The sequence below is a fragment of the Sus scrofa genome, chromosome 6 (assembly GCF_054392235.1).
Source record: "Sus scrofa isolate SSC_HxYL_T2T_F1_AM1 chromosome 6, Sscrofa_HxYL_maternal_Yorkshire_Landrace_v2.0, whole genome shotgun sequence".
Lineage (NCBI taxonomy): Eukaryota > Metazoa > Chordata > Mammalia > Artiodactyla > Suidae > Sus > Sus scrofa.
The window spans coordinates 27297585-27317631 of record NC_139388.1 but is presented as its reverse complement, the minus strand read 5'-3'; the positions used below and the strand labels follow the sequence as shown (position 1 = coordinate 27317631).

General features: G+C 40.4%; 1 protein-coding gene across 14 annotated transcripts in view; it reads left to right on the top strand.

The window, feature by feature from the left end:
- The window catches only part of CDH11 (cadherin 11), a 152405-nt gene that overhangs the window by 17411 nt on the left and 114947 nt on the right, over positions 1–20047 (top strand). For 2 of the 14 annotated variants that reach the window (XM_084958345.1, XM_084958349.1), the window contains exon 2: positions 4812–5010. The exons of 9 other annotated variants lie outside the window; for them this stretch is intronic. The gene's annotated coding sequence lies outside the window, so the exon portion shown is untranslated. Of the gene's footprint in view, positions 1–3457; positions 3596–4811; positions 5011–12773; positions 12927–16175; positions 16229–18502; positions 18902–20047 lie in introns of all 14 variants that reach the window. 3 more of the 14 variants (XM_084958348.1, XM_084958346.1, XM_084958347.1) reach the window with 3 other exon arrangements.

Below are 20047 nucleotides of genomic sequence, written 5' to 3'. Positions count from 1 at the left end.
GGTCTCTCTTTTGACCTAATGGAGCACCGTGTAATTTTAAATTCGATATCCTTTCAGTGCTCTGTCCTGCTCTTACAACAACAGTAAAAACATGTTCCCTTCCTCGAGGATCTTGATAACGTGCTCTAAGTTCACTATCATCATCAGTGAACGTCTGATCTTAGTATAGAGCAGTGATTAAATGCTCCCATGAGAAGGGGGTTCAGACTAAGACGGGTGAGATTTCACTGCCACCACCTCTCAGCTGTGTGGCCACAGGCATATCACTTAGCCTTTTTGTGTGTCTGTCTCCTTAATCTGCACTGTTGGGATGACAATAGCATCTACAAAGATCCACATAAGTACTTAATAAATGTTAGCTAATAACCCTGAGGGAGAAGTGTACTGTCATTTCTGTTCTGAGAGAGGACGTGGAGGTGCAGGGAGTTTACACGCTCTCACCCTGGGTTATGTGGCTAGTGAGCAACACTGCAGAATCTTATCCAAGGTCGAGGCCCTCATACTCATTTGTTCCTTTCTGTTTCCTCTGCTAAAGTTCACTAAACTATTTTCATTTCTCTCTTCTGCACCAAACTCTTACCTGGATTTGATGAGACTAGTTTTCCATTGCTTAAGAAGGCTTCTTGTTTTACTTTTAAAGAAATTGCCATATATATTGCTCTCTTTCCCAGGATAAATCATATTTGCATACCTCTGAGGGTGTTAGGAACTCATTTTCTCCACCAAATCCTTTGTTTTCAAGCTTTTGTAGGTTTATAATTGAAATTTCAGGACCGTAGTTCTCTGAGCCAGTGCTGTCCATTAGACCTGTAACACAAGCCACAAACGTGAGCCATATATCTAATTTAATTTTCTAGTAATCCAATTTAAAAAGGAAAATATTCGACAGTTTTAATAATGCATTTTATTTAAGCCAGAACATCCAAAATATTATGCTGTGCAGTTAATATAAAATGAATGATGTGGTATTTCTCATTCGTTTTTCATGCACAGTCTTTGAAATCTAGAGTGTATTATACACATACAAACACATCTTTTGAAGAGCACAGTAGCCACTTGTAGCTAGTGGATACTGTGTAGGTAGAGCAATTCTTAATTTTTCAAAGGAGATACTCTGTAAGACATGTTGTTACATTATTTAATTTTATTCTCAAAACAATCCTGTACTTTCACTCCTATTTTTGAGACAAAGAAACCTAAGGCTCTGATTATGTAACATGCTTATTATTATATAACTAGTAAGATACAGAACTTGAATTAAGAGTTCCCAAATTTTATCTCCTTTTCCAAGGCTCGCTCTGTGATACTATAATGACAACGATGATGACAATGATGATGAAACAATACCAGCATAATAATTCTGTTAACCCCTGGTATTGGTGACTTTCTAACACTTTCTTTTACATTGTCTCACTTATGGTTGTATTTATTCACATTTGGCACACAATCCTTTAGAACATGTATTTACATCCTAAATGAGCCCCTCGCAGGCTGTGAGTAGAAAGGTCTGAAGCTAACCAAGAAGAGGTGATAACTCAGTGAGCCCAGGTGCTTCCAATGCAAAGTTAATCCAAGAAATGAGATTCCTGTGAGAGAGGGGATTTCGATGGGATGGATGAGGTATGAACACCAGGGAGATGTGGCATGATATTTGGGCCATGTGAGTTCGTATGTGTGAATGTGCTTGTGCATGACCTGGGCAGGAGGAGGCAAGGGAGGCCCAGGAGATGGGCTCATGGCCACATGTCAGTCTTGGCACCTTCTTTAACTCTCCTTAGCTCCATTGCAGCTTTCCTGAGTCTCCACCCCAAAACTGGGCCTAACAGAGGGATCCATGGAAAGGGGATGCCCGAGACAGAGTCATGCTTACCTCCAACTAGAGGTAATCACAGCTTCCACAAGTAAGTGTGAGACAAGCTTCAGACTTTGCAGTGTGGGCCACCTGTGTTTACAAAGAAAAATACATTAGATTAAAAATGTGTTGTCCATCAGTCCATACATTTAGCAAGTATACATGAGGATACTGATAATCAGTCAGGTTGGAGATATAAGGGTGCACAAGACAGACATAGTTTCTGCTTTTCGTGGACTTTATCTTTTAGTTTAAGGGAAATGACAACAAAATATAAACAAATGAACAAAATATTTGTTCAGTATTGATGGGTGGGATCGGTGAAACGTGGCCATGTGACGTGTTAGGAAGTGACTGACGTTTGGGAATGACAGCCACACTCCTGCCCACCCCAGCTGAGGCGTACCGCTGGCGAGAATGAGGAAGATGATGGTGATGTACCATCATTGGGGACCTATGAAGGGTTTAGTAGAGAGGGAAGAAGGAAAATCAAAAATAGAAGGAAAAAAAAAAAAAGGAAAAAGAAGAGAGGAAAGGAGAAATGAAGGACAAGATACCAGTATCATGGCTGACATTTTTCATAAACGATGACAGGGAATCTCAACATGTCTGTCTGTTTGTTTTTGAGCGTTGTGTCTCCTGATGTTGAAGGGCAATGCCAGAAAGGAAAAGGAACTCCACCTACAGCAGAGGTGGGTCCGGCTCTGCCAGGAGCAGACGCCGGTTGTCTCTGTCACAGCATGTGTGTCCATACCCGTGTTCATCCTCACGGGGGTTCATTGCCGGGGATCAGCGATCTTAGCCAAGGTGTGCGGGGAGGGCGCCATGCCTCCGTGGGCCTCCTGAGAGGTGGGTGAAGGTGTGGAACAAGTTTGCGTAAGTAAATGGTTGACATGGATAAAATTATTAGAACATAGCTCCTCTGCAGAATGGAAAGAGGCTTTGAGGTGATGCCTGGAAGAATATAGCCCGCACATACTTGAGGGGCTGCTTTGAAGGAGAAAGTAGATTTTTACTTCTGACAATATAAAAAAAGAAAGTAAATCTCCAGCTCAGGAAGAGATACTTACATAAATTCTGAACTTCTGCTTTGATGAAAGGTGTTATGTATTCATGGAAGAACAAGGAATTGTTCACTTAGAGGTTATTAAACATAGCCATCATCTGCTTATCTTAGATATCAGACCAATAAATGACATTCTGATGGGAGAGACACCCTGGTTGCTCCCTTAATTCCCTTAATTTAAGCTACCTTAAATCCCTTAATTTAAGCTACCTTAAATTCTCTGTCTCTTAGGTTTTCTTGAGGTACTTCTCTTTCTTAGAAATAAAATAAATACATAAAGTTAAAAAACCAAACTTCTTCTCTTTTTTCTTGGTTGGCCACTCAGCCTTTTCCCTTATGTACTGGAGACTCTTCATGCTCCCTTCCTTGGTATTGTATTCTGAGCATCTTTTCTTGTCCTGTTATACTCATTCTCTCTGGGATGATTCATAGATTTCGGAGCATCATCTGCCATCCTAACAGTGGCTACTCCTCAGGCGGCTTTCCAGACTTAACTCAGCACTTTAAATATGACCCTTTTCCTGTATTCCATATTTCAGTGGTACCATACTGTCCACCAAGTTATCGAAGCAGAGGCAATTGAAATTGACAAACCTAAACCCTGGGGGCAACAGTTTGAGCTCTCACATCTAGTCCATTGACAGTGACTACAGCTTCTGTTTCTGACTTCCTTCACGGTATGTCCATTTTTCTAATTCTTCCATCACCTCAGTTTCATCCCTTGGTATTTTTCTCCTGAGATTTAAGATTTATCTTTATTCTCCTAAATTATTCTTAATCTTTATTTTCCTAACTCTCCTAGCTTCCTTCCTTTGATCAGAGTCCTTCTGACCTTCTTCGGCTTTAAGAATTAGTGCTTCTTTAGTGTTTAGCACAAAACAGGTTGTAGTGGTTACAGGTTATAGAAAGTTAGCTCAAAAGAGTTTAAGAGAAAAAGAAGTTTGGGTCCTTATAATTGGGAAGTTCAGGAGTGGTCTGGCTTCTGGCAAGACTGGATATAGGACATAATCTTGTGAACTCTTATCTTTTTCACATCTTCATCCTATATAGACATCTCCATCTACTTATCTCTGCATCTCTTTGAGGGATGGTCTCATACTCCATTGCTGCTGAAGGTTTTCCCCATCTGACAAAAAGAGTGACACAGTGGCCATTGGAAGTCTCAGAACATATTGTTTATGCTTTAAGATTGTAAAAGAAGGAAAGAACAGTCTCTCTGCCTCTAAACTTCCAGAGAAACTGGAGTTTTCCTTAATGAAAATTCATAGACCTGTGGTTCTTTATTCTATACTTAAAATGTGTAGAAAAATAAAAATGCAATAATAATAATAATAGTAATAATAATAACTGCACTCCTAAAGCAGTGGTTATCAACTAGGAATGATTTTTTTGTTTTCATCGGAAGATCTTGGGCAATTTGCTTGTCACCAAATTTTTGGTTGTTACCACTGGGTAGAGGTGTGGTACTGCACCTAGTGGGCAGAGGTCAGGGATCCAGTTAAACATCCTACAATGCACAGGGCAGCCCCTCTCCCCACTACAAATAAGTATCTGGCCCAGTAGTGCTGATGTTGAGAATCTCTGCCTAAGAGAATGAAGATCGGTCTGAAAGATTCAGTGTGGAAGGGCCATAACAACCAGGATTCATAGAAACTTATAAGATAGATCATATCTTTGTTTTGCAGTTAGGAAATGGAGGCTAACAGCAGCAAGTTTGTCCCAGGTCACCCAGCTAAGAACCGAGGTTCCTATAAAGCCCAAAACCCTTATTTATTTATTTATTTATTTTTACAACAAACACATTGTCTTGCCTATTATCATTTCTTCAGCACAAATTCATAATTCGAAAACCTAAACACTTTTTTCTCAATAACTGAAGTGCTTTTTGTATAGAACAACCAGATAAAGGTCTTCACGAGAAGAGGCTTGACAGAGATACGAACCACGTGGTCTTCTGCAACAGTGCTTTCATCTAGACACAATAGCAGACTGCTGTGAATTACTTTTTCCAAGAACTTGCCAAAATCATTTGCACACCATAAGCAGAGCTTTCTCATTATCGAACCAGTTGAAATTTGACCTTTGGATACAGGTAAGGAGACAGCTGTCATTCACGGGAGTGAAAATGTGTCCCTGGCTGCTCTCAGGAGATTGCGTATCCTTTTCCACTTCTTTGAGCCTGAAGTTTTCTGTAGTTACCCATTTGTAAATATTGATGTACACAGCCAGGATTCTGAGACCAGAACCAGTAGGATATACATATATATATATATTAAGAAATGTATTGAACGGAATGGGCTTAAGCTATTGTGAGGGTTGACGAAGCAGGTCTGAAATCCACAGGGCAGGTGGGCAGGAGGGGCAGACAGGAGCCGCAGGATGTGAGCCGACACTGCAGTCCTCAGGTGGAATCTCCTCTTCATTATAGAAGCCACTATTCTCCTCTTAAGGCCTTTCAACCGGCTGAATCAATCCCACTCAGATTATCTAAGGATAATCTTCCTCACTTAAAGAAAATTGATTATAGGAGTTGCCATCGTGGCTCAGTGGTTAACGAATCTGACTAGGAACCATGAGGTTGCGGGTTCGATCCCGCGTTGCTGTGGCTCTGGCATAGGCTGGTGGCTACAACTCTGATTAGACCCCTAGCCTGGGAACCTCCACATGCCGTGGGAGAGGCCCTAGAAAAGGCAAATAGACAAAAACAAAAAAAAAGAAAATTGATTATAGACTTTAATTACATCAACAAAATACCTTTATAGCAACACCTCAATTAGTATTTGACTATATAACTGGAGACTACAACCTAGCCAAGTTGAGACATAAAACTGACCATCACACGTAGTAACTATATTTTTTTCTAAAAGCTTTATCTTAGGGGATGTAGCATAGTTATCAAAAAGTATGAGTCTGAAGGAGTGTAAAGCATTTCTCTTAACAGCGTGAGAATATGGTCGGCCACACCCAGCTCTCTAGATTGCATCTGTTCTCCACATTTGGAGACATCTTTGTATTTACCAATTAGCTGTGATTCTGTCTTGAAGCTCACTATGGTGTCACCCCGAGAAGCAATGCAGCAGACTGGGCAGAGCTAGGAGGAAGGCCAGCCTGGACTCAAAGCCTGGCTGTGCTGTGTAAGAGCCATGTGAGTGTATCTGTGACTTAGTGCACGAGAGATAATAATACACTGCTTCACAGGTTCTGGTGAGATTTGCCTGAGAGAGCTTGTGCAGTGGAAGGCAAGATAGAGATATAGACACAGACATAGCTATCTATTCAATGCACATATGCACACAGAAGCTATTTTAGCAAGTATCCAGTTATACATAAAGTATCTACTAGGTAATAGTGCTACGTACTAGGCACACAGAGGTCAAACCATCGTAGTCTCTTCCCTCCCTCAAAGTGCTAATATTAATAGTCTGGAGAAGGAGGACATAATTAAATTGCTAATTTCAGTATGCTCTGATACATGCTGCAATGCACACATTTTAGAACCATAAAAAGCCCTCTTGAATGTTGACTAACTGAAAGCAAAATTAATTAGCTCGAAGCCTGTGCTTTGAATATATGCTCCTTAGATGACCATGAGACCACCTCTGCCTTAATCAGGAATTACTGTGTGTTTGTTAGGGTTTAACTGAAGCTCTGGGAAGGCTGCCAGGAGAAAGGTGATTGGATTCCCAGAGGTTGGCCAGGTGAAGAGCTCAGGCCGTATGGTTTATTTACTTGTCCATTTATTTATGGCCATTCTTGTTCTTAAGAGAAGTTGAAATGGCCTTCATAAATACCAGCACCACACTAAGATTTCAACAGAATAAAGCTTTAAAGAAATTTGGATGGCGGGGGGAGAAGAGTAAGGTTGTAAGGGGGAGCAAAGACGTCACTGAAAAGCACACCCTCATCTATGGCTTACAGCATTGTTTCCTAGTAACCAAAGCAGCTGGAGAAACACCAAGAGTTAGACAACCCCCACAAATAAAAAATGCATTAATGTGCAGGTGAGACAAAACATTTCTTGGCACTGATGCCCGTAGGATTTCTTTCCAAGAACCTTACAAAGAGGACAGTGCCTTTAACAGTATAACACTAAGTCCAAGCATAAAGAGAAACCTACACCCAGTACCTACGTATTTACTATCCATATATAGATGTAGATAGATACATACACATATACATCCATCTCTAGGGTTGCTTCATTGAAGGAGGGGGCCAACCATAGTAACTAGTTCAGCTCTGTAGTCAGGATTCTTAGGTAGTGACACTTCCATGGAATTGAGAAGGTCCTGTCAGCCCAGCTTTTTGCCTGCCCTCTCTATGTTCCTTTAACACACTGCTCCATGGCTTATACTCAGAAAGACAAAATGGCATGGAATAGAAAGAGGACTATAACCCGATGAGGCAGAGCTAGAGCCAGAACCACACCTTTCCTTAGTATTGGGCTCAGAGCCACTGAGAGCACTGAGTTCTGGGCATCTCTGCCTGTAGTCTCTGACATCTTCAGACAAGGCATTTCCCTTTGAGGCCTCAGTGTCCGCCTGCCTGAGAGTGTGTCACTGGACGCTTAAGAATCTTTGGGTCTCATAAATAAATAGTAAACAGGCTCAGCATCCAAGTTGGGTTTTGGCCTTTGGCCTCCCATGAACTCCTGCGAAAAGAGAATTTTTTGTCATTACTAAAAGTTTAATCTGTTAAGTACATTACATCACTACATAAATTACATTAACATAGGGTTGTGTTATATATAGACACAAGCATACCTTGGAGATACTGCAGGTTCAGTTCCAGACCACTCCAATAAAGCAAACCATACACATTTTCTGGTTTTCCAGTGCATTACACTATAGTCTACACTACACTGCAGTCTTTTAAGTGTGCAAGAACATTTATGCCTAAATTAACCATGTGCATACCTTAAAAGGAGGCACTTTTTACTAAAAAGTACTAATCATCATCTGAACCTTTGGCGAGTGATAATCTTTTTATAATAGTAACATCCAAAGATCCCTGATCAAAGATCACCATAACAAATACAATCATAATGATGTTTGAAATATGGCGAAAATTTCCAAAATGTGACACACAGACATGAAGTGAGCAAATACTTTGGGAAAATGGCACCAGTGGACTTGCTCAGCATAGGGTTGTCACAACCTTTAATTTGTGAAAGAACACAATATCTGCAAAGCACAATAAAGTGAAGCACAAGGAAATAAGGTATGCCTGTGCTTTCCTTGATGGTCAAGTCTCTCAGGATGAGGAGAAACCTCAGTGTTCACTATAGAGACATGGCAGTGGGTTTGTGCAGGAATGGGACAAGGAGCCTGTGATTTGAACTGAGTTATAAGAGAACTGGGAAAATGCATATGTGTACCAGGCAAATGGCCACCTGGCACCTGGTCTGGGCTTAGTCACATAGCTGTGGCCATGTCCCTCAGCTCCTCAGTGTCCCAGATGCCCCTACTAATAATCAGAAGATAGTAACAGCTGCTGTGTGTATTATGGTTGATGTGCAAATGGCTGTATAAAGAGAGAATTATACTTAGGGATTTGACACTGCCAGAGACACCTAGAAGAGGAACTCCTATCACTTTGGTCCAAAGCACTCTCTCTCCCTGTGCTCAGTGTGGGTGAGGGTCTCCTTTCTCGGCTCCAGGTTTGGGGGTAGATCACTAAGAAGCTATGGAAGAGCACTGCTCTGGGAGTCAGGAATTCAAGATTCTCATCTAGATTCTGTCATTTTTGGTTATACCTCTGGTAATTAACCTTCCCTCTTGGGGCATGCGTTTACACACACACACACACACACACACACACACACACACACACACACTTTTTAAATAATGGAGCTAACCTTGGTGACCTTTAAGAATCCTTCCAGATCTAAGGGGCTACTATGCATTAATCACAGTTCTACTAGATGGAGCTACATGAGTGAAGCAGGCAGTTCCTGCCTTCTGTGAGACTTCTGTTGGGAGAGGCAGAGCATCTATGTTAGGACCATATCAGACTGGGGTCATTGTCAAAGGATAGGGACAGAGTCCTATAATAGAAAGAGAGATGAAATGGTTCATTCTAGCTAAGAAGGCCCAGGGAGACATCTCTGAAGAGGTGACCTAACTTGATCTTCTTCAGCCTTGCAAACTGAACAGTTAAAATGATATCTGAAAGAATAGCTTTGTCCCTTGCAATTTCATGTCAGCAATAGCATTCAATGACATAACTGATGTAGAGAGAGATCTCCTGCCCTAAATTCTTTGTGGAATATGCCAGGGTATAAATGGAAATAAATAGAGAAGATCTTTGCAACTTGAGCAAGAGATGCATTTATATTTCTGAGACAGGGATGGTGCTTCATAAATAATTTTCAAGATGCATTAGCCGATTCAGTGGGTGTGTATTGAGCATCTAATATGTGCCTGGCTTTAAGTAGGGAACTGAGGCTAGGACGTTTAATCATCTAGAATCTCTCTGCAGAAAAGCATAGTCTAGAGGGCGAAGAGGTAGGTAGGAATAAATCTCTCCCTTCCATTGTAACAGTGATGGTGGGAAGAGCTTTGGGACACTCAGGGATGTTGGTAACAGTGCTGATTTGCTGAGGTATGATCAAAACAGCTCACAGAAAATGCTAAGGATGCGTATCTAAGTTAAAAAAACACCAAAATTACTTTGAAGTACTGATGTTACTTCTGCTGAAATTTTAAAATATTCATCTCATATTTGGGGAAATTAATACTAAAGAAGTAGCTTGAAATGTTAAAAAAAAATAGGTACACAAAATATTCCTCATAGCCAAAAAAAAAGAAAATAGTGCTTAAATATCTAGTAGTAGGAAATGAAATGAAATAAATTATGGTATATTTTTAAGGTAAGCTGTAATTGTCATTGGAGGTATTCACAAAGATGTAGCTATATGGACGTATGCCTTGACTAAAATGTTAAGAGGTGCTAAATAGGCCACTGAATTATCTGTTCAGTGTGATTTCAGCTTTCCATATACATATACCAAAGGATGGAAGGGAATCATTCTGAAATACCAGCAGCAGTTACGTAGGGAGGGTATAATGAATTATTTTATTTTCTTTTAAAATTTTTATCATTTTTCATTTTTTCATTATTGCACATTAGTACTTGAGAAAGAAACTCACTGAAAGTAACTTCAAACCTGGAGTATTTGGAGAAGAATGGAATAGCGGTTCCTTCTAGTTCAGTCTGCGAATTAGTCATTATTCCTCTGGGACAGAAACTGAACCTTGAATTTAAAAATAGACTTTCTAGTTTGTTTTTAATTCTAAGCTTTTGTGGTATCGCAACTCATTTCTACTGTCCACTTTTTTTTTTTTTTTTTTTGGTCTTTTTAGGGCCGCACTCTGAGCATATGGAGGTTCCCAGGCTAGGGGTCCGATCTGAGCTGTAGCTGCTGCTCTATGCCACAGCCACAGCAATGCCAGATCTGAGTCAAGTCTGTGACCTACACCACAGCTCAGGGCAATGCTGGATCCTTAACCCACTGAGCGAGACCAGGGATCGGACCTGCAACCTCAGGGTTACTAGTCAGTTTCGTTTTCTGCTGAGCCACGACAGGAATTCCCACATTTTTTTTCCCCTCTCTTCAAATTTAAATGAAGCAAGAGTAGAAAGCACAGTGAATTTAGAAAATCTGGGGGTTTTTTTGTTTGTTTGTTTTGCTTTTCCTTTTTCTAGGGCCACTCCTGCGGCATATGGAGGTTCCCAAGCTAGGGGGTCTAATCGGAGCTACAGCTGCCAGCCTAAGCCAGAGCCACAGCAACGCTGGATGTGAGCCTCGTCTGTGACCTACACCACAGCTCACGGCAACGCCAGATCCTTAACCCACTGAGCAAGGCCAGGGATCGAACCTGCAACCTTAAGGTTCCTAGTCAGATTCGTTCACCACTGAGCCACAACAGGAACTCCTAGAAAATCTGGTTTTATTATGTGTTTCTGTTGGCACTAAAAAAGAGCTAGGGAAAAGGACAGAGCTACTGGAAATAAAAAAGACCTTAGCATAGCCTTTTTATAGCTGAGAGCTCTAATGCTTGAAGATGAGAGGTGCTTTGCCTGTGGGAACATGGATGGTTCGTAGGGGCATTAGGCATCATCATGATACAGTTGTGGATAGTAAAGCTAAGAAGGATTTGGCCCAAGAGTCACTGTCATTTTGGTAGTAATGGTGATGGTGGTTTTATAGTTATTTGGTGATACTGACGATCATGGAATTTAGAGGCAGAGTGAGGAAGAGGGATCATGCTCAAAGTGCAGTGCATTCCTTGTAAGAGTGTAGAACCTTCAGGATATATCCTTTTAAACGCTGAAGCGCAATGTCCAGAAAGGGAGATAGAAACCCAATACTAAATCAGAACTTAAGGTCTAGATTTAAGTTTGCTCTTCCATGAAAACGCAGAACACGTCAATTTTCAGAATAGAAATGTTTATCTCCATATCTGAATTTTAAAATTCTTTGTGCATATGTTCTGTGATTTAAAAGTAACAGTCTTTTCCATTTCTCTCATTCTATTGCAAATTGCTATCGCACCATGCCATCAAAAAGTTATTTAGTGACAATTTCTGGGGAGCCAAAAAGTTTCCTGTAATTTGCATATATTTTCCACATTTGGAATGTTAGTGATTATGTTTTTTGTGTGTTCACTTAAAATAATATATTATTATTGATAATAAATATAATAAATGCAAAACGTTGGCTCTAACGACATATGCTAAACATTTTCACAGTGCAGCACAGCATATGCTTAGTTCTTCATTAAGAGATTTTAAAATAACTCGTATTTAGCAAGAATACATTATCTTTTATTCAGAATTAATTATATGCTGTTTTGTGTACCATAATTTAAAGTGCTACCCACTTCTAATATGTAATACGCAAAAGAAACTATGGTTACAATTCATTAGAATTGGCTTCTTTCCTTTGCAATTTAGTGGCATAGAGCTGAAATGCTATTTGTTACTTGAATCAAAAGTTACATGAAGTGCTGATGACTAACAGTTACAAATCCTTCATTTAAAAAAAAGAAAAAAAAAACATACACACAGCATGCCTCAGGAGAATGGAATAAGTCATGAGGGTAAATCAGGCATAATTAGTGCTTTTGCCATTCTTTGATAATTTTAAGTGTTTAGAAGGGCTATTGGAACTAGAGGGTAGAAGAACGTTTAGAAATCATCTTGTATCATTCAAACACAGAGTATTATCAAATTATTTGGCATGCCCAGACAGACACTTTTTGAGAGCAAACTATGATTTTGTAGAGAAACTGATTCTAGGTATCTTTTAAATAAATGTAACATACATTCTTAAAAATGAAACCCCTTGTCTCAGACAACAACCTGGCAATAACTTGTCTGTCTGGGTAAAGTGTCTGTAACCTTTGTTTCATCATCTTCTATTTCAATTCAGTTTTTAGTGATAAGGAAAATGATGCCTAGAGATTAAATCCTTAGTGAGGGTAACATACTCGTGACTGGGAACACAGAGTTGGAGTTTACATCTCTTTGTTTAGGTAAGACTGTTATTTGGGTTGCCTGCAACTTGCTCATCTTGTCACTCAACCTTAATTATTACCAAGAACTTCAATTAGGGAAGCCCATGTGACTACTATGTTACCTTAAAAGTAAGCAAGGATGAGAGAACAAGAGAAAGCAAAGTGCATTGAAAGTGGAAATGAAAATTCCTAAATGCAGTTTCCATTTTGAACTATTTGGTGACATCTTGATTTTTCCATTAAAAGTGACAGGACTTTAAATAATTCTACTACTCATGCTGACCGCGGTGGAATCAGATGAGCACTCCATAATGCTTTGCTTTTGCTTTATAAACAGATACCTGAGGGCATCTGGCAAAGTCTTCCTTGAACTTGAACATATAGCAACCGTTTATCCTCACTGTCTTACTTATGGATATTCAGCCTTAGGAAACACTCTAAAACACAAAGATGGATCATGAGAAAAAGTTCTTCCAGGTGATTTCTTATGGTATGTTGATCATACCGCAATAAGCTGTTAAAAATTGCTCATCGTATTTTTTTGAATTGGAGTCAAAAAAAAAAAAATGCTAAATGACTATCCCTTAAAGGAATCTTTAAATACTAACAGCTCATGCATGTAACTTAGATTTGAGAAATGATTGTTTATATTTATGAAGATATTTTAATAATATGGAAAAATTAGGTTTTACATAATGCCAGAAGATGCATGACAAAAAAAAAAATGCATACAAACCACCATTTCTACTTTGAAAAACAAATTTTAAAAAGCATGGTTAGAATAATTAGAAGGTAATAAACCAAGATGGTAACTAATGATGGTTATCATTGGGCTATCATTGGGTGATAAGATTATCAGTTCATTTTCCAGTCATTTGTTTTACTTATTCTGTCAACTTGAATTTGTTTTAAAGCTCTGCATTTTCAAAATGTTCTTACATAAAAATCAGTTACTGTTGAAATCAGGAAAGGGGAAGTTTTCAAAGATCAAAGTGAGGCATCCTCCTACACAATTATCTTGACCTATCAAAGATGACCACGTGTGGCCTACTTTATAGTAGATTCGGCTATAGTCCAAAGATAGTCCTTACCCGGGAGGAGGGCCCAATTAAACAGGATTGGCAAAATCCATCATTTCATTTTGTGGATCAGCCCTGAGAATATTACCTGGAACAGGATTAGCTCACAAACAGTTCACCTAATGCAGTCAATTTGCATAAATCCCCCTTTTATATTTAGCCAACAGTAGGGTTCTTAATTTCCATCATTTGTATCAACTATAATCAAAGGGCTAAGAGCCTGGAATTCAGAATTTGCTCACTAGAACAGTATGTGGTCAGTGATTGGCATTTGTAAGTCAGCCCTTGCTGCTTGATGCCTTCTCATGGTCAGGCTGGCAGTTCCAGTCCAGAATGTAGATGTGTTTCCTGAAACTTGTTAGCTCAATTACACAGTCCTCTGAATTGCTGCAAACATTTCTTATACAAAGCCATTTGCAGAGTCTCTATGGCAGCTGACACTTCATAATTCCTAAGGGAAGGCATGAAGAATTAGACTAAATTCCCTGGATTCTGAAAGAAAGGGAAAGTGATTAAGACATTGAAATTGCTCAGGCTATGCTGCTGTCATTGTTGGAGGAAGCCATCCTGTGTCAGGTGCACAATGTAATAGCTCTGATTAGCCCGTACCTATCTTCTGGGACATTTCCAATCCTCACCTAACTCTGTAGCCTGCTCTCAATCGAAAAGATTCCAGAGTGTGCTGGTCTAGAGCTTTCTTTCATCTCAAATGGTATCATTTCTTTCTCATTTAAAATTCACTCTGAAGGTCCTAAAGCTGAATATTTGACTTAGATGTTTTCACACACACACAAATAATAAATGCACTCTTACTCTCTGTTGTGGAGTATCTAAGCAAATACACTTTTGTGGGATGCCCAATCTCTAGAGCCCAGGGTCTATCTTGGGACCTATTTCCTTACACACTCTGGGACTCTGTTTTACAAGGTTTTATAAGAGGTGGTCTGTACACCATCTGCTTCCAAGTTCCTAGGGAACCTTGTTTCAGAAAGCCTCCAGGGCCCTAAGCCAAGCCTTGTGCGAAACTTAGTAAGTCCACTGATAACAAGGGTCCAGGTGAGTGTGAGGCTCTTTAAAGTTTGAGAAGTGCTCTCTTCTGTTTTCAGAATGCCTTCACCCCTACTATCCCATTCTTTATTTCATAACAGCTTTCTTGACAGAGGCACGTGGGTACTCAGAATGGGTGAATAAACATTCTCATATCCCAGAACCAAGAGATGAAGTCTAAGACTTGACTTTTGAAAGGTGCTCCCTGGACCAGCAGCATCCAGATCACCTGGACTATGTTAGAAATGCCTTTGGGGTGGTCCGCCCGACCACTTTCTGAATCAGAAACACTTGGGGTGGTCTGAAGAAGCCACTGGGTGATTATAATGATTTATAAAATTTGTGGACCGCTGGTCTGCAGGGCAGTTTTCAGTCTCCCAGCACAAGCTGCATGCCTTCAATTATACAAGTTGTTTACCTTTCCAAATTCTATAAAAATGAGACAGGGCTTTCCTTCAGACCACAATTCTTTTAGAGAAACTCACAGACTTAAGGGTCCAGAAGAGATCTTAGAATCCATGTCACAGGCAAAGGATGCCTTTAAAAGAGGCAGGGGGCCTTCCAGGAAGGGAATGGTATGGTCTCTTAAAAGCAACCTCCAACTAGCACAAGACCCATTGGGTTTTAAATTAGAGGACAGGTCCTAAGTTGAAGCTGGTTCAGTTGCAATTGGTATTGACATGTACCAGCTGTGTAGCTCTGGCTGCCTTACTTTTCATATCTGAAAAAGATATAATGAGAGTTCTTTTCTTTCACATGGCGATTTTTGAGCATTAACTGAGGCAAGGAATGAAAAGGGCTTTGCTGAGGGCCAGGTAATCAGCAAGTGCCCAAAGAATGTTAGAAGACTGTGGCCATGGATATGCATGGCAATGTTCTGACCTTTAGTTCCTTCATTTTAAATTGGAAGTAACTGTATTGCCCCAAAGTGGTGAGTTTCAGTAATAAAACAGAACTAAGTGAATCTTTGAGGCAATAGAACCTCAGGATTTCCTGTGAAAGATGAGAGGACAGAGACTGGACTTGTCTTCATTCTTAGCCTCCAGGACTGGTTTCAACGCATGGTCAATGCTTGCTAAATAGACACGTGAGCAATTAACCAAGAGCTCAATTTTACAAAAGGAACTATTTTCAGCATCTAGTTAAGAATATGCTATATTCTTAAGATAATGTAGATATTTTTCTTATAATCGTTATGCTTATTATCATAAGCAAAATTCTTTGGCTAATACTTCCAACAACCCCATGAGAAAGGTCGAGTTACTAATCTCATTTTACAGAGGAGGAAGCTCAAATCAGAGAGCTTGGGTGAACTAAGGTGGAACAGAGCAACAATTCAGGTGATCTGACTCAGGGCACCTATGCTTTATTATTCCGCTTGGTACTTTACCACATTGGCTGGTATTTTCTAGAAATAAGCAATGGGGGTGGTTAGAAACAATTTTTTAAGTACCTGTGGGAAACACGGGGTGGGGGGGAATTATGCGCTTGAAAGAATCAGTGATGCTTTTTAAAAAGTTCTGTAGCTATAAGCTAATTAACTCTGAGCCAGAGTGGGAAAACAAAGGCTTTTATTGTGTTGTTAATATTATTTTAAACTCTGTTCTTGTTAGATATAATAGAGAAAACACAAGGACAATTGTGCAGCTGAGTGCATTATTTCAAGGTGAGCAACCCTAAACCACCTCTACCCCTATAAGGAGGCAGAAAAGGTACCAGACATTCCCTGTGCATAAGCATTTCTCACTTGTATGGTGATTGCCTTCACATTGCCAATGCACACAGCCTCCAGACATATAATGTAGTTTTGCCTGCTTTCACATTTTTATCTTTAGGTAGTCCTTTCCAGTTTATTTTAATCTGTAGGTGCCTCCATTACTCCTTGCTTGTCACTGAAGAAGTGAAATCATTATGCCTATAACACAGGGTTTCTCGGCCTCAGCATTACTGATATTTTGAGAAGGTTAATTTTTTTTTTTATTTTGGGGGTTGTCATTATAGGATGTTTAGCAGCATCCCTGGTCTCTCCTCACTAGATGCCAGTAGCATCCCCTCGCCCCTGTGACAACCAAAAACGTCTCCAGATGCTGCCAAATGTCTCTTAGGGGCTAAAATTGCCTCTGCTTGAGAAGTATTGCTATAGAATGTCCCTGTGTCCTCTTACTTTTCTGAAAATTGGACCTTGGGTGAGAGTCGTAATCAGATTCAGATTCAATTTTTGTATTTATTCATTGCTGGGACCACTTCCTAGGTGGTGGTATGCACTCCCCTCTGAAGGCATAGAATGTCTGTAATTTCTCCTTTTGTGGTGCTAGCCACCATTCATGCCAGTGCTTAGGTCCTTTATAAGGGGTTGCAGGATGTTGATATGCCATTTCTATCATCCCCTTGCCACTGTTTGTGAGAACATTTGTGTAAAGAGAAGCCTGCCTCAGCTATGATTTGGCTGCCAGTATGGTTTGAACAGGAAAGGTATGATACCAGTTTTCCATTCTCCTGGGATGCTTTTCACCTAACAGCCAGCCTTTACCATTCTTGCCATTTAGACACACTCTTCTCAGCTTTTTTTATTTTTTATTTTTTTAAATGATTTTTTTTTCCTTTAGAGCTGGTTTACAGTGTTCTGTCAATTTTATACTGTACAGCAAGGTGACCCAGTCACACATACATGTATACATTCTTTTTTCTCACATTATCATGCTCCATCATAAGTGACTAGCTACAGTTCCCAGTGCTCTACAGCAGGATCTCATTGCTTATCCATTCCAAAGGCAATAGTTTGCATCTATTAACCCCAGATTCCCAGTCCATCCCCCTTCCTCCCCCTCCCTTTAATATCCAACTTCAAAAATGAGTCAGAACCAGTGTGGCTCCCTGGCCTTACCTCATAAAGTCCGCTGGTGCTCCTGTGCTGCTGAGGCTCAGGATGAAACTTACCTTGTTGGGTGTTATTGTTGATTCTGATTGGTTTCCATGTCCTCTCTCACTAGGAAGTTGAGTGAGGAGAGAGACTGTCTCTCACCCTTTCCACATCTCACTGCCTTGATTTGAACCAGGCAGCCTGGTACCTTGGAAAGAGCACAAGATTATCAGTGAGACAAACCTCGACCCAAACCCCAAATTGGAAAATAGGTGCTGGGTAGTTCAAGAAAGACACTCAAAGCTTTGGGGCTTCAGTGTCTGACTTGTCCAAATAGAAAAAGCAAGATCTCATTTAGATATTTTTAAGGGTCAGGTCACTTAGAAGCTCATGGAAGCCACGTTCACTACACAGACACAGTGTTCTTTCCCATGAAAAGAGAATCTTCTGTAAGGAGCATTTACTGCCAGCTGGGCTCTACTACATGGGACCCTAATGTCCCTTCTCGTTTGATCCCCTGCAGTGCCCCTATCCTGTGTGGCATGTGAAGAGGATGAAGTTTATAGAGGTTAAGCGACCTGTCCAAAATTTCCAGGCTGCTGTGGGTTGACTCCAGCCTAAACTCAGATCTTCCTGATACCAACATCCATTCTATTATTGTCTGTGTATCCTGCCTTTAATTGGGTGTTAAGCTTTGAATGGATGGATGGATGAATAAATGACTAGATCAATGGATATAAGGAGATGATACTCTAAACTTACTATCCAATAATTCTCTCCTCCCTGTGGGCCTCTTTTCACTAAAATGTAGTTGAATCTGCACTTTTCATTTCACATTCGGGTTGAGGCAAGAAAGAGCCATGATTCTGGCGTGGATATTGGGGGGAAGTTGAACAGCTTCTCCGACTGTCTAGAAGGATGGTCTTCATGCTCCTTACTGCGCTCACACACTGCTTGGCCCTTGTTTCCAGCCAGCCGTTCCCTCCCTTTTGATGAGGGTCTCGCTGGTCTTAAGTGGTCCTACTGGCCACAGAGCACCCTGGGTGAAGCCTGTGTCCCTGTGCGTTCATTTCCACACAGCTATTACCTGTTAAAGGGCGCGTTTCCTAGTCGTCACTGCGGCAGGCAGAGTTCAGTTGAGCTGGGAACCTGGCCAGACATCAGGGTGCCTCTGGAAGAAAGTTAAACTGTCATAGCCCGGATGTTGAACTCTTCTGAAAAGGAGCCCCGGAGTTTCCTCCAGCGGGTGGAGATCTCCTGCCCACGGCCTCTGAGTGGGACCTCATCCAGGTGGGAAGGTGAAAGACTGTTAGGCGAACTCCCACCGAAATGGGAAGCGGCACGGCAGGGGAGGCCCTGGGCACAGCACGTGGATAAAGCAGGTCATCAGCTCCTCTCTCCCTGTTCTCGCCTCCCTCTTGGGAATGCTCCGGAGACTGTGTGACGTTTCCTCAGACCTCTTCTATGTTCACCCTACAAGTAACATCTACATTTTAAACACAAATTGATTTCAGAACACATCGGTAAACTATACAGCCATTTGAAATCAACAAGTTTTACTTTAGAGTGTATCTAGACTGAAGATTTTTGGTGATAGGAGGTCTTTATGGATTGGAAAATGCCAAAAAGTGCTCAGATTCCCTTTGGGATGTTCTGGGGTTTGATACAGGGAAATCACATTTTGCTCTGATAGACAAAGTCATCCACTATTTCACTAGGCTCTATCGTATCATGATCGATAGCAGATACTCTCCCCACCTCTCTTTGTGAGCCATCCTAGCATCACCATTATGCCAAGTGGCTCATCCTTGCAATGCCATTAAATTTTCATACCAGTTTTCAGGATATGTGGTTTGATGGATCAATTTAAGTGTTTAAGAGAAATATTAGAGTCATGAGTACAGAGGTGTATATATGCATTACTATCCAATATGAAATATATTCAATATATATAAATTATAAATATGTGCATTTTCATATATAAGAGCAAGTCATTTGAGAGATTACTTTCACTAAGAAAATACAACGCACTTCTGTCTGGCAAGGATTTATGAAGGGATGACTATATTCTGAGCTCTGCCATTCCATAAAATGCTAGAGACACAAAGATAAATAAAGTAGGACACCTGTCCTAATGGAGGTCATGGTACATCAGGGAGCCAGGCGTGTGAAGAAACAACCATACAGGAAAAAAAATCACAGAGATAAGAATGGACAAATTAAACTGTCAACTTTTTACATATTAAAAATATGTCAAATTATGACTCAAGAAAAAATATGGGAAATACTCAAAATTAATAGGATCTAAAGAACTATTTTAATATTTGACTAACGAGCTCTTGCAAATACATAAGAAAAATACCATTACCCCGATGGAAAAGAGGGGAGAGACCTAATCATGCAGTTCCCAGAATTGTACGTGATGTGTGACTGGACACACAGAAAAAATTCAATTGTATTGCTATTCAAAGAAAGAGAAATTTAAGCAACAGTGGGTTTACACCTTTTAAAAAAATGTGTGTGTGAAGCAACTGCTACCATAATGGGACCGAGGAGTGTAATGGATAGTTCCACCCTGCTGGTGGGTGTGTTAATTAAAATATCTTTCCTGGAGAATAATCTGCA